Raw genomic sequence first — 12,169 nt, 5'->3', positions numbered from 1 at the left:
CAGATAACACATAATCACAGAAAGCATCAGTAAATATAATTATATATAAGTGATAACTTAGCTGTAGTTCATGTGGCTGGGAAAATGGTGATGGCCAGGAGTTGTAATCACTGGGTTTCAAGCTAGGAGGACAGGCCATGTTTTGTAGCTAAGACAGCTTCCTTGAGATATCCAATGGTTCTGAGCTTCTAAGTTCTTCTTAAGTTTGCAAATTTAAATACAGCCAACCATTAGAGTGGTGAGGATGTGTCTTAATAGGACTTGTTATGGTGGCTGGTGGGCAGGGACTGCTACTGAGGAGAAGGGCCAAACCATTATGTTTGCTCTCCTCATCACCTCAAAACAAAAGCTATTTGCCTTCCATTATCTTCTCATCACTCTTTTATCTATTTTAATAACTAATGTTTAATTTGTACGAGATTAACCTTAATTACCTTTTAATAAGCTTATATACGTCACAACACAAACCAATAATGCACTGATATTATACATGATACAAGTGGAAATTTCCTGGTCATTACTTGAATCTATATTCAGGTAATATGACCACCTGAGATTAAATTCCTCTACCTCTTCCATGACCTTTGAGATGCTACTCAGAGTGGCCTGGTCTGCCCCTCAATACCCATTCTCTCCCAAACTTGGGGCAATCCTCAGGGTCTACTGACTTCATCAGGGCTGATCCAGGTATGCTTGGGAGAGAACTCCAGCAGAATTAGTTTATTTATTATTCTGAGAGGTCATTGTTCCTTTACCATGATTTTGGCCATTCTAATGAAACCATTCTCATGAGGATATAATTTTAATATCTTAGCTAAAGGCCAGGTGGAACAATTCTGCTTCATCCTTGATAAGGCAATGTCACCTTCCTATTACATTTTTAGTTGGTTGAGCACCATACAATTTCTCGCAAAGACTGACGAGATATTCTTTGAACCAGTATTTCTCCCACCTCTGTAACAATTTATTTTTGTTGATGATAACTCTCTCTCAGATACTGGGACCTTATCATCTATGGTGGGGTCTAGGATATGTGGCTGGACAGATGACTGACAGATATTTAACTAACAGACATTTCACTGACAAACATTTGGCTGAACTGACATTTGGCTGATGGACATTTGGCCAAATGGACACTTGGCTGAACTTGACATTTTGGCTGAACAGACACTTGACCAAACTGACATTTGATCAAAGAGAATTGGTAATTTTTCTGCCTCATGGCCCACCACTGCAACACCTCCTCTCTTCACCTCTTTATTTTTACTCATAGAGAAGCCTCTACTCAAAGCTTCAAAACTCCAAACAAGCTCTGACATTACTTACTCATTGGTTTCCCCCAGTAGCAATTACATCATCCCCCTTTCTTCATCCCTTTCTGCCTCATGGGCCATAAGCATGACACCTCCTCTCTTCACCTCCTTATTTTTCCTTGTAGAGAAACCCTGACTCAAAGCTTCAAAATCCTGAACAAGCTCTGATGTTACTTAGTCCACAGTTTGCCCCCAGTAACCCCTTCCAGTATTGGCTGGTCCTCCTCTCTCTGAATTTATATACATATACTGGGGCTAAAGGGATTAGCCACAGGCAGATAGAGAGGGGCTTCCTATAGGGCACTATCAATGTGACCTTCCTTCTGTTCCATCAACCCAGTAGATATATATGTTACAGTCAAAACCCGGAATCAGTCAAAACTAGTTTTAACTAAACCCGGAATCAGTCAAAGTTTTAACTAGGCAAAACTAGTTTCTTAACATAAAGGCTCGGTAAAACACGAAATGTATTTTATACCTAGTTTTACCTACACACTTCAGTCATAACTAGTTTTAACAATTGTTAAGTTTGGGAAAACTAGGTTAGACTAAAAGTGAAACTGGTGTAGTGCCGGGGAAAACATTTATATGTATAAGTAGCATTAGGTTAGGTTAGGTATGTTAGGTTAGGTTAGGTTAGGTTAGGTTAGATGACCACTCGTTTGAGTACCATTTTTGGGGAACTCAAACATAACATCCCCATCTAACCTAACCTAACCTAACCTAATGCTACTTATACATATAAATGTTTTCCCCGGCACTACACCAGTTTCACTTTTAGTCTAACCTAGTTTTCCCAAACTTAACAATTGTCAAAACTAGTTTTGACTGAAGTGTGTAAGTAAAACTAGGTGTAAAATACATTTCGTGTTTTACCGAGCCTTTATGTTAAGAAACTAGTTTTGCCTAGTTAAAACTAGTTTTGACTGATTCCAGGTTTTGACTGTAACATGTTTAGTTAAAACTAGTTTTGACTGATTCCGGGTTTTTACTGTAACATATATAAGTAAATAACTAAATAAATAAATAAATAAATATATATATATATATATATATATATATATATATATATATATATATATATATATATATATATATATAGATAGATAGATAGATAGATAGATAGATAGATAGATAGATAGATAGATAGATAGATAGATAATCCTTTTAAGACCATGGAATTCATAGCAATGACAAGAGAAGGAAGGAAACTCTTGCTTGATGATTATACCTACATTATTGATAAACAAAAAAGACAGTATAATATACTTGGGTTGTGAACCCAAAGGAAGATGTGGAGGGTGACTGAAAACAGAAGATGAAGTTATTCACAGAGAAGCAAGTAAGCATTCACATCTGCCTGATGCCGCACGTAATATGTCTTTGAAAACAGTACAGAAAATTAAAGAAAGATCCAAACACTCAGTGGAAATTACTGACTATAATGCAAAACTACACTAGTGGGTACCCACTTGATGCTTCAGGTGCTCCTCCTATAAAGAAACACTGGCAAGAATGGTGTGTAGACAAGGCAAACAAACATTTATGGATGCTTTTTTTTTTCAATTTGGTCAGTGTTTGTAAAGAAAAATACAAGAATTTGGACTACAGGTTTGGTATAATGACTCAACAAATGTACTGACTGTCAAATCTGTTCAAGCTTTATCATTTGTGCCAGTTAGTGATGTTGTTGAAAGCTTCAATGAATTTATCTCATCTCTAGATGATGAAACAGATGAACTTCTCTCTGAATTTCTTGGCTACTTTGATGCAACATGGATTGATGTTATACAGTGTGGAATACAACAAAGACCAGCACTTCAACTCAGTATGTGGAAGACAACAGAGAGAACCATAAATGGCATTCCACGGACAACAAACTCTTTAGAAGGATGGCACAAAGCGTTTGAGCAGACAATGGTAATCACCAACCCAACTCTTTGCCATCTGGTTTCAAAACTAAGAAAGGAGCAGTCGGACTGGGAGTTGACAATTGAGCAGGTAGAATTAGGAGTGGAGTTAAGAAAACCAAGGAAGAAGCACAAGTTATTATATTAAACTCACTGAAGTCTATCACTGAGAAGTATGAGTATCAGAGAATTTATTTTTTGGTACCAATTGCCTGCAATCTGTAAATATTTATGATCTTTAATTTTTATGGTACATGTTTTTAAACTAATTTCCTTATAATCAAAAATATTTTTTTTTTTTTTTGCTCTTTAGCCTTTTTAGCTCTTTGGCCAAATGTATGATCAGTTCGGCTAAGTGTCCATTCGCACAAATCTCTGTCAGCCAAATGTCAGTTCAGCTAAATGTCTGTTGGTGAAATGTCCATCGGTGAAATGTCAAGGAACCCTAGGATATGATGGATCCTTGATGGATGGGAATGGTTCTAATCTTTTCCCATATAAGAGGTGAGATGGTGTTATTGCCTCCAGATTTATGGAGGTGTCATCTAAGTGAATTAGAGATCAGTTGTTGATTCAGGTCTCAAATTCTGCTACTACCGTTCTTAATTCTTTGAGATTTAATTTGGACTGATGTAGTATTTTCTTAGGTAGATTTTAATTAACTCTATCATTCTTTTTGTGAACCCATTCTGCCACAGCATCCTTGGAGTGATGAATTTCCAATGACAGTGCCTATTTGTTATTGTTTGTTGTACTTTTGGATCATTTATATCCTTAATAAACAGAGCCATTCCTATGAAGTTAGTGGCATTACCACTTATGATGGTATGGAGACAGAAACATCTTGCTGCAAAGATTCTAAACAACTACACGAAAGTCTCTGAACTAGTCTTCAGCCACTTCTAAGTGAGTTACTTTTGTCCTGGAACAAGTGAATATATATATATATATATATATATATATATATATATATATATATATATATATATATATATATATATATATATATATATATATATATATATATATTCTTTGGGATGTCACCCTCACCTGTTATTATCAGAGCACCTGTGTAATCTACACCTATTACTTCAATGACTCTACCTAGGCTTACTCTTTCCAGAAGTAAGTTTGGGGGTCTGGAATACATTAGGGGTCTTGCCTCATAACATTGGTATACATTACATTCCCTCAGGGAAGTTTTTACTATTTGACCCCCTTTAAATATCCAGTAATTTTTCGTGACTTGAGCTAGAGCGTCTCCCATTCCTCCATGTAAGGTTGTTCTGTGGGCTTCCATTATAATTAATTCGGTAAGGTGATTCCCCTTTGGTAACAAGATAGGGTACTTTGTTTCATATCCTAGGTCAGTATATTTTATTCTACCCTGGCAACTTATGACCTGTCCATCATCCAAGATTTTTTTTATTAGTTTAATCTTAGTTTTAAATCTGTCATCTAGTGCCTTATGGACGTCTATAAAGAATTCATGTTGTTGTTTGATCCAAAATTTTAAAGCATCTGGCATTGCTTTACCCAATTTCTGAGTAATGAAGTGGAATACTCTTTTGGTTACACTTATAAACTTACTAAAAAGATGAGTATTTCTTTATATCAACTGTCAGATTAGATGGGCAGTTGCCCTGAAGTTGAGCTTCCACTAAATTCAATGCTACCTCCTTATATGCCTTTTGGATGGGCCAATTTTGTTTCTGGGTCAACCAATTTGGTCCGTGGAACCATTTGGTCTCATTTAATAATTTGGGGAATGTTATATCCCTTGTCAGGAGATCTGCTGGGTTTTCTTTAATAGGAATATGGTGGTACTCAAAGACCCTTTGTTTTGACAGTATTTTCTCTACCCTATTTTTCACATATGGATTCTTGTTTTCATCTTTATTTATCCAGTGTAGACAGATTTCACTGCTGGTCCATATTACTACTTGCCTAAAGGAAGGGTTTATCCCTATCCTCACAGGCTGATTTTTTGTGTTTATTTCCACTAAATATTAAGCTAGCTAACCAAGTATCCATTTCTATTGCCATTAATTTTAATTGAAGCAGGGTTCAGGTTTTCATTGGTGCTACATGTGACTTCAACATTATCAACTCACTATGATTATCTGTGATTGAGTAGGCTGCTATACCACATGCCTTTGAGGATGCATCACAGAAAATGTGAAGTTGTATAATGTCATTAAGACTTGGATTGACTTGTATGGGAATAGAGCCCTCGGTTCCTGCAATACAATCCTCCTTTATTCTATCCCATTCAGATAAATAATATTCTGGGAAAACAGTATCCCAACTAATTTTCTCCTTCCAAGCTTTTTATATTAACATTTTCCCTCTTATTTTTATTGGGCTTATTATACCCAAGGGATCAAATAAGAGAGATATTTGGTTTACCAAGGATCTTATAGTAAGATTTTGTTCAGGGTATTGAGGTTGGTGTAGACTTATTCTATTACTCATCACATTCCATACTATACCCAGTAAGTTTTACCTCATGGGTAACTCTGAATCCAGTTGTTCCTTTAAGACTTTACAGGAATTTTGAATAGCTATTCCTACTCTGCAAAGGCATATTAGAGGCTAAACATTCCTTTGTTGCCTTTTCATATAGAGTTACCACTTCTTTCTGTGTCAACTGTTATTTGTAAGTTGTCTATATAAAATGTACAATCTATTTCAGGACAACCAGCTTCGTTGGAATGGTGATGTAATGTTGAGCAAAACAGAAATGGACTTGAACATGAGCCAAAGAGGACAGATTTATTTTGTAAACATTCAAATGACTATTTGTCGCTTGGATGCCTTAGCCATAAGAACTTTGTGAAATCTCTGTCTTCTTCTTTCAAGCCTATCCTTAGGAATTCTTTAGATATGTCGGCTACTAAGGCAAACAGAATTTCACCAAAACATCAAGTAAGTTCTCAGTTAGATTGGGTTCCATATACAAACAGCCATTAGACTGGCTCCTTTGGCTGCCAGTGAACTGCCAGTGACAGAGCCTTTCTTTACCACATGATGAGGGAAGTAAAGCCCAGTGTTATGATTTACTGGTTCCTCTAATTTCTCCATGAAATTACTTGTGGTTTAATTTCTTATGATATATTGTTTTAGCATGGTTTTATTTTTCTTTAATTTAGTCCACAAGTTGTTTAATTGACCCTAGGCATTGATATAATTGGTTAGTAGGGATGGTGAATTTATTTTCCAAGGTAATCTGATCCAATATTGGCTGCCTTTATATTCTACTGTTTTGTTGGAGTAATCTTGTGGTCTTGTAGGTTTTGAGCTTTAGGATTTATTCCTTTAATATCTAAGTCCCATAACTTATGTATAGATTCATTCCTTTCCTCTATGATGTCAGGTAATTCACTAGGCGTAATTTGAACTCCAATATGGGCCGCTAGTAGGGAGTGGTGTCACAAAGACAGCATCTACTGTATGAGTTGGTAGTACACCTTTAGCAGGAAACAGTGGTCTTACCATGAGATTCTTGCAAACTATTGTCAGCATTTGAATGCCATATTTCCTTAAAGTTTTTCCCTACAAATTTTTCATGGTAATCTAAACTTATTATTAGTTGAATTTGATCCACCTCATTTGATGTTATGATCCGCTAATTTTATAGCTTTTGTTCTTAGGAAATCGGCGGTATCCTTATAACCTTTAATGGTTAGATTGATGTTCATGTCTGGAATCACCACTGCTGTTATCTTTGTTTTAAATTTACCTGATTGTATAGTGGGTCTTACTATGTCATAGGTTTGGTTATTATTATTATTGTTTAGGAAACCTGAGATCTTTAATTGAGCTTGTCCTGTTATTGGTAGGTTTAAAGTTTCTACGGTTTCCTTACTTATAAGGCTTTTCTGTGCTCCTGGGTTGAACAGAACTTTGGCCTTCATTAGTCATCTTTGACTACTAATTATTGGTCTCAATATGTGAGGGGTTATTTTAGTATCATACTCTATCATCTTACATACAGCAACATTATGTACACCTCTCTTATATATAGGGTACATATGCAGGCTGGTTTCACAGTCTTACATTTGAAGTGGCTCACTTAGGCATAATGTGCACCTTCTTAACTCCATCAGTGTATTCACTCTCCTTTGTAATCCTTGGTAACTGCCACAATGTACTGGGTTCTGCTGTTTGGAGCAAATGCACATTTCTTAATTGTGGGTCTTGCTCATGTCCTGTTATTAGTACTGGGTGGCATCTCTAGTCTCTTATTCACAGTGGTGGGAAAGGTACCTACTGTTTTTGAGTCCATATAACTTGGCTTAGTTTTATTTACTGGGCAATAGTTTGTTCTGCATTCATCTCCTTTCATTTTATAGAGTGGGATCTTATTCACCCATTCATGGTAAGTTTTGTTATTAGAATCTATTTTACTTTGTTTAGAGGTTTCATCATTGCTCATGTTCTTACAAATCTCCAACAATGATTAATCTATTTCCTTAACCCTATCGTCTGCGGCTTTCCTGGATTTTTGCTCTTCCCGACCAGGGGGTCATGTATCAAGTACAAGTAACATCACAAGACAAACAATATTCTGTGGATCGCCTCACAACATATCATATGGTGCCATTCCATCTGATTACCTATAGTGTAGTACATATTATTACATACAATGTTGGCCATGATTTTCCCTAACACCATTGCTCATATCTACTCTTTCTACATCACTATCAGCATTTCACATCGATGGATATATTCTGCACATGCACAAATGCATGCATATGCACACACACTGTGTGACAGCTGTGGCAGTCACCTTTGATTGATATTATGCAGAGGAAGAGAGGAATTTGGACATCACAGTTATGTCTGGTCTCATCAAGCTATCTGATGATGACTAGGAAAACTGAACCTACCATCGAGTTCAAAAAGCACTGCTGCATCTCTAGATACAAACAGGTATTGTCAGGTATGGTTACAGTAGACAATGCGTAAAATATGAAAAAATAAATAAATACATAAATAAAAGTGAGTAAACATTTTCTTTCCATTTCTTCAGCTCCCTATTCTTCCTGTAATGATGCTGGCATTGAATTATCAGTTTCTGTCTCGGAATCAGCACATTTTGTTATTTTATTGGTATATGACACATAACAGTACAAAAATATGCAGCTGCTGATGAGTGACAATAATGTAAAGCTTGCCGGTATAACAATGGAGTGCAGGGAGACAAGGAGAGCAATTATTTCTTTTGAAATGGTAATTCAGTCATATTCTTGATTAGCAGCAATATCTTGTGAACACCATGGTAAGCTTAGTTTTCCTAAATATCACCACGGCAGGATTAGTTTTCCTAAATATCATTATGGAATCTTGATAATATGGGAGTGGTGGCTTCACCTTTTATCAAAGTGGAAGTTTAGGGGTTGCACCCTGTATTTTTATAGTATGTAACTCTCTCTCTCTCACACACACACACACACACACACACACACACACACACACACACACACACACACACACACACACTTTGAAGAAGTGAAAGAACTTGTTTGACTGGGACCTTATCTGGAAGGCGAAAACAAGACCCATGAAAATAAGACTAAAATCACAACAAGCAGCAAAAGAGATACTAGAAAGAACATCCAAACTAAGAGAAGTAGATTACAAAGATATATACATTAAGAAAAACAGAAATGAAGAACAGAAAAAAAATGAAAGAAATGTATGAAGAAGCTAAAGAAAAAAATGGATCAAGAACAGAAGAATAAAGGATTAAATTTTTTTTGGAGAGTTTTGAGAGACGGAGTGATGAAATGGAACATAAAGGGAAAGGAATAAATGAAATACAATAAAGAAAAATAGTAATAATGAAGGACTGAATGTGATGCATACCAACATGGATGGACTGTTACACAGAAAACTTAAATTACAAGACTATTTAAAAGAAAAAAAATCTAAAGGTAGTGTGTTTGACAGAAACAAGGCTAAAAGAAGAATATCAGATTGTCATTGAGAATAACTACAATATGGGAATATGGGGAGAGACATGATTGGTAAAGGAGGATGAGGTGTAATGATAATGATAAGAAATGAGATGAAGGCAAAAATAGTGAAATATGGGGAAGGAAAAGCAGAAATAGTGAGTGTTAACTTGGAGGATTATAAGAGAGAAATACTGACAGTAATGTAACGCCACCCCCCCCCTCCTCCGGTTCCCCCCTCCTCCCTCCTCCTCACCGGTCCGATCAGAGCTCTAATGAGACGAGGCAAAGATCTTCACGGTGAAGAAGAAAAAAAAAGAAGAGGAAGAGAGAAGAGGTGAAGCACGCACACACAATAGAGAAAAAAGAAAACATTTTTGATTGGTAATGGTTCTCGCCTTCATCGTCATGGCCAGAGGGTAGGGAGAGGTTAATTATCACACAGTACCTACAGTGTGGCTTTATTAGGAGGAACGAAAAATATAAAAATAGCAAAAATAATTAAATGAATAATACTGATGGGATTCTTTGGGTTGACTGACCCACTATGACACTTTATCGAGTGGTTAATCTAGAAAAAAAAAGAAAAGGCACTTGAAATTCTGGTATGGCATATACACTTATACTCCGTTACTTAACACTACGAATACACAAGAAAATAATTACTTTTATAACTCCTCAAGAGTACCATTGATTCTGGGCACCGTTATATCCCTAAATAGCGTCACAGCCTTCATCCATCACTTCTCTACGGCAATAATATTGCCCACAACACACTCACAGTAGACTATACTCGACTAAAGAAACATTACATGGCTAACACTTTCCCAAGACTCTGTGGCCTGTCTCCACGTGGGACCAACACCGGCTATTTTATCTGTTGCCAGAGGGAAGGGAGACGCCATTCTCTCAACGTGTACAGTCACTATATCTTCACTAGAGACATGAATAATAAACATGAACACAGTAATATTCACTTCTAAATAAAAGAAAAATCAAATATTTCAGAGCTACGAGACCCACCTGTTGCCAGAGGGAAGGGAGACGCCATTCTGTGCTCTCTCCCTCAACACCCCCAGGCCTCTGAAGTTATTGGAACCTTAGCTAGTTCTCTCTCTCTCTTCTTTCACAAATAATTTTACTGAACCGTGAGTTTAAATAAAAATGCAGGAATAATTGGCTAGCAAGGTGAGCATATAAGCTGGACATTAGTTGAAGTTAATAATTGAATTCTAAATTACTAACATATTTTATAAGCTAGGGAATGACACCTTATGAGTTACTGGTAGGCTGACGCAACATGATGTAATCCTATTATTCGTATTACCACTGATTAGAGAAAACCACAGTTGAAATAAGTAAAGACTATTTATAACAAATGTTTCAAGACTTTTAAATCACTCCCACGAATACACGCCTTATAAATATATTTTTTTCATATAATCACTAAACCTTTAATTACCGCTATTATCCTCCTCTTCACCGCAAACTACAAAAGAAAACAATTATTGGGGAGACTCAAAGAAACACAGAAATAATAAAAAGGAGCGTTACAGTAATAACAACCTATATACCACCCAAAACAAATTCTTGGAGCAAGGAAGACTAAGAGAAATAACAGAAGATACCATCCAGTGTTTGAGTAAATTAATAAAAGGTAATAAAAGAGTTGGTGACCTCAAATGCAAAGAAATAAATTGGGAAACGTTTGAGACAGGAGGAAATGAGACCGCATTGGGAGAAAGGTTTCTGAAGCTGATTATGGAAAACATAATGATGCAATGGATGATTGAAAATATAAGATAAAGGGGAGATGACAAACCAACAAGACTTGACCTAATATTAACGAAAGGAATCGACCTAACTAAAGAATTAAGATATGTGTGCCCCATAGGAAAAAGTGACCACATAATGATAGAAATAGAGACTGATCATGATGTAAGTGAAGAGGATGAATCATACAAAGAAAACAGGAGAAACTATGGGAAAGTAAATATAGATGATCATAAGAGATTCTACAAAAAAATGGACTGGGGAAAGCTGAAAAGAGCAAATGATGTGCAAAATAAGTATGACACTTTTTATGGAACTATACGAGGCAGGAGTGAATAAATATGTCGCACTATAAAAACCTAAAGAAGAAAAACAGGTGTGGTTCAATGCAATGTGCAAAGGCAAAGAAAAAAGAGACAAAGCATGGATAAAAATAAAAAGAAATCAAAACCTAAAAAATAAGGAAGACTTTAAGATAGCAAGAAATGAATATGTAAAAAAAAAAGAGAGGAAGTGAAAGGATATGAAAAATCACAATTGGAAAGTGCAAGAATGAACCAAAACTGTTCTACAGATTCATAAATGGAAAACTTAAACTAAAAGAAAAACTAGAAAGGCTGAAGAATGGAAATGAAACATATGAAGACCCAAAAGACATGAGTGAATTGCTAAGCAAAAAGTTTCAACAAGTTTTCACAGAAGAATCAGAATTTAACCTCTTTACTACGAGATGCGGGAAACAGCTTCAGTGGTGCATGCAAGGGTACCTGCACTGCTCCTTGCCATGCTCTCACATTTCCCATTAGTGTATTTATCATCCTTGTAGAATCCACCTTTTCAGATTTTATTATCTTTTCTTATCTTATGGTTCATGCTCTTTATGATTTGTGTATATATATATTGTAACAGCCATCGAGCTCATAGGACTTCGCTCACTCATCTGACACTCCTCAAGACACCCACAGTTTCAGAATCTCGATCCACCGCTCCACTTACATCGGGGCTTCAGATTCAAGCCTCGGGCACCAAACCCAAGCCCACCTCCTGCCTTACAGCAGACAGCTCAGGAGTCTACAACTACACAGCAGAGGACCTACTTCCCTCTCCCGGGAGCTTGGATTCTGCATCATCTTTCACACAAGCATACCAGAACACTCACAACACTTGTGCACACACATTCACGTCTCCACTCATTACACCAGTGCTACCCTCA

At 36.4% G+C, this 12,169-nt stretch overlaps 1 protein-coding gene across 1 annotated transcript in view; it reads right to left on the bottom strand.

The window, feature by feature from the left end:
- The window catches only part of LOC135106437 (uncharacterized), a 188,840-nt gene extending 178,228 nt beyond the window's left edge, over positions 1-10,612 (bottom strand). Inside the window, exon 1 of the mRNA XM_064015446.1 lies at positions 10,207-10,612. The gene's annotated coding sequence lies outside the window, so the exon portion shown is untranslated. The remainder of the gene's footprint in view (positions 1-10,206) is intronic.
- Positions 10,613-12,169: the final 1,557 nt, after the last annotated feature.

Source organism: Scylla paramamosain, chromosome 13 (genome assembly GCF_035594125.1).
Source record: "Scylla paramamosain isolate STU-SP2022 chromosome 13, ASM3559412v1, whole genome shotgun sequence".
Lineage (NCBI taxonomy): Eukaryota > Metazoa > Arthropoda > Malacostraca > Decapoda > Portunidae > Scylla > Scylla paramamosain.
Note: the sequence above shows the minus strand (reverse complement) of the source record. Positions and strands in the feature narration are given on the sequence as shown.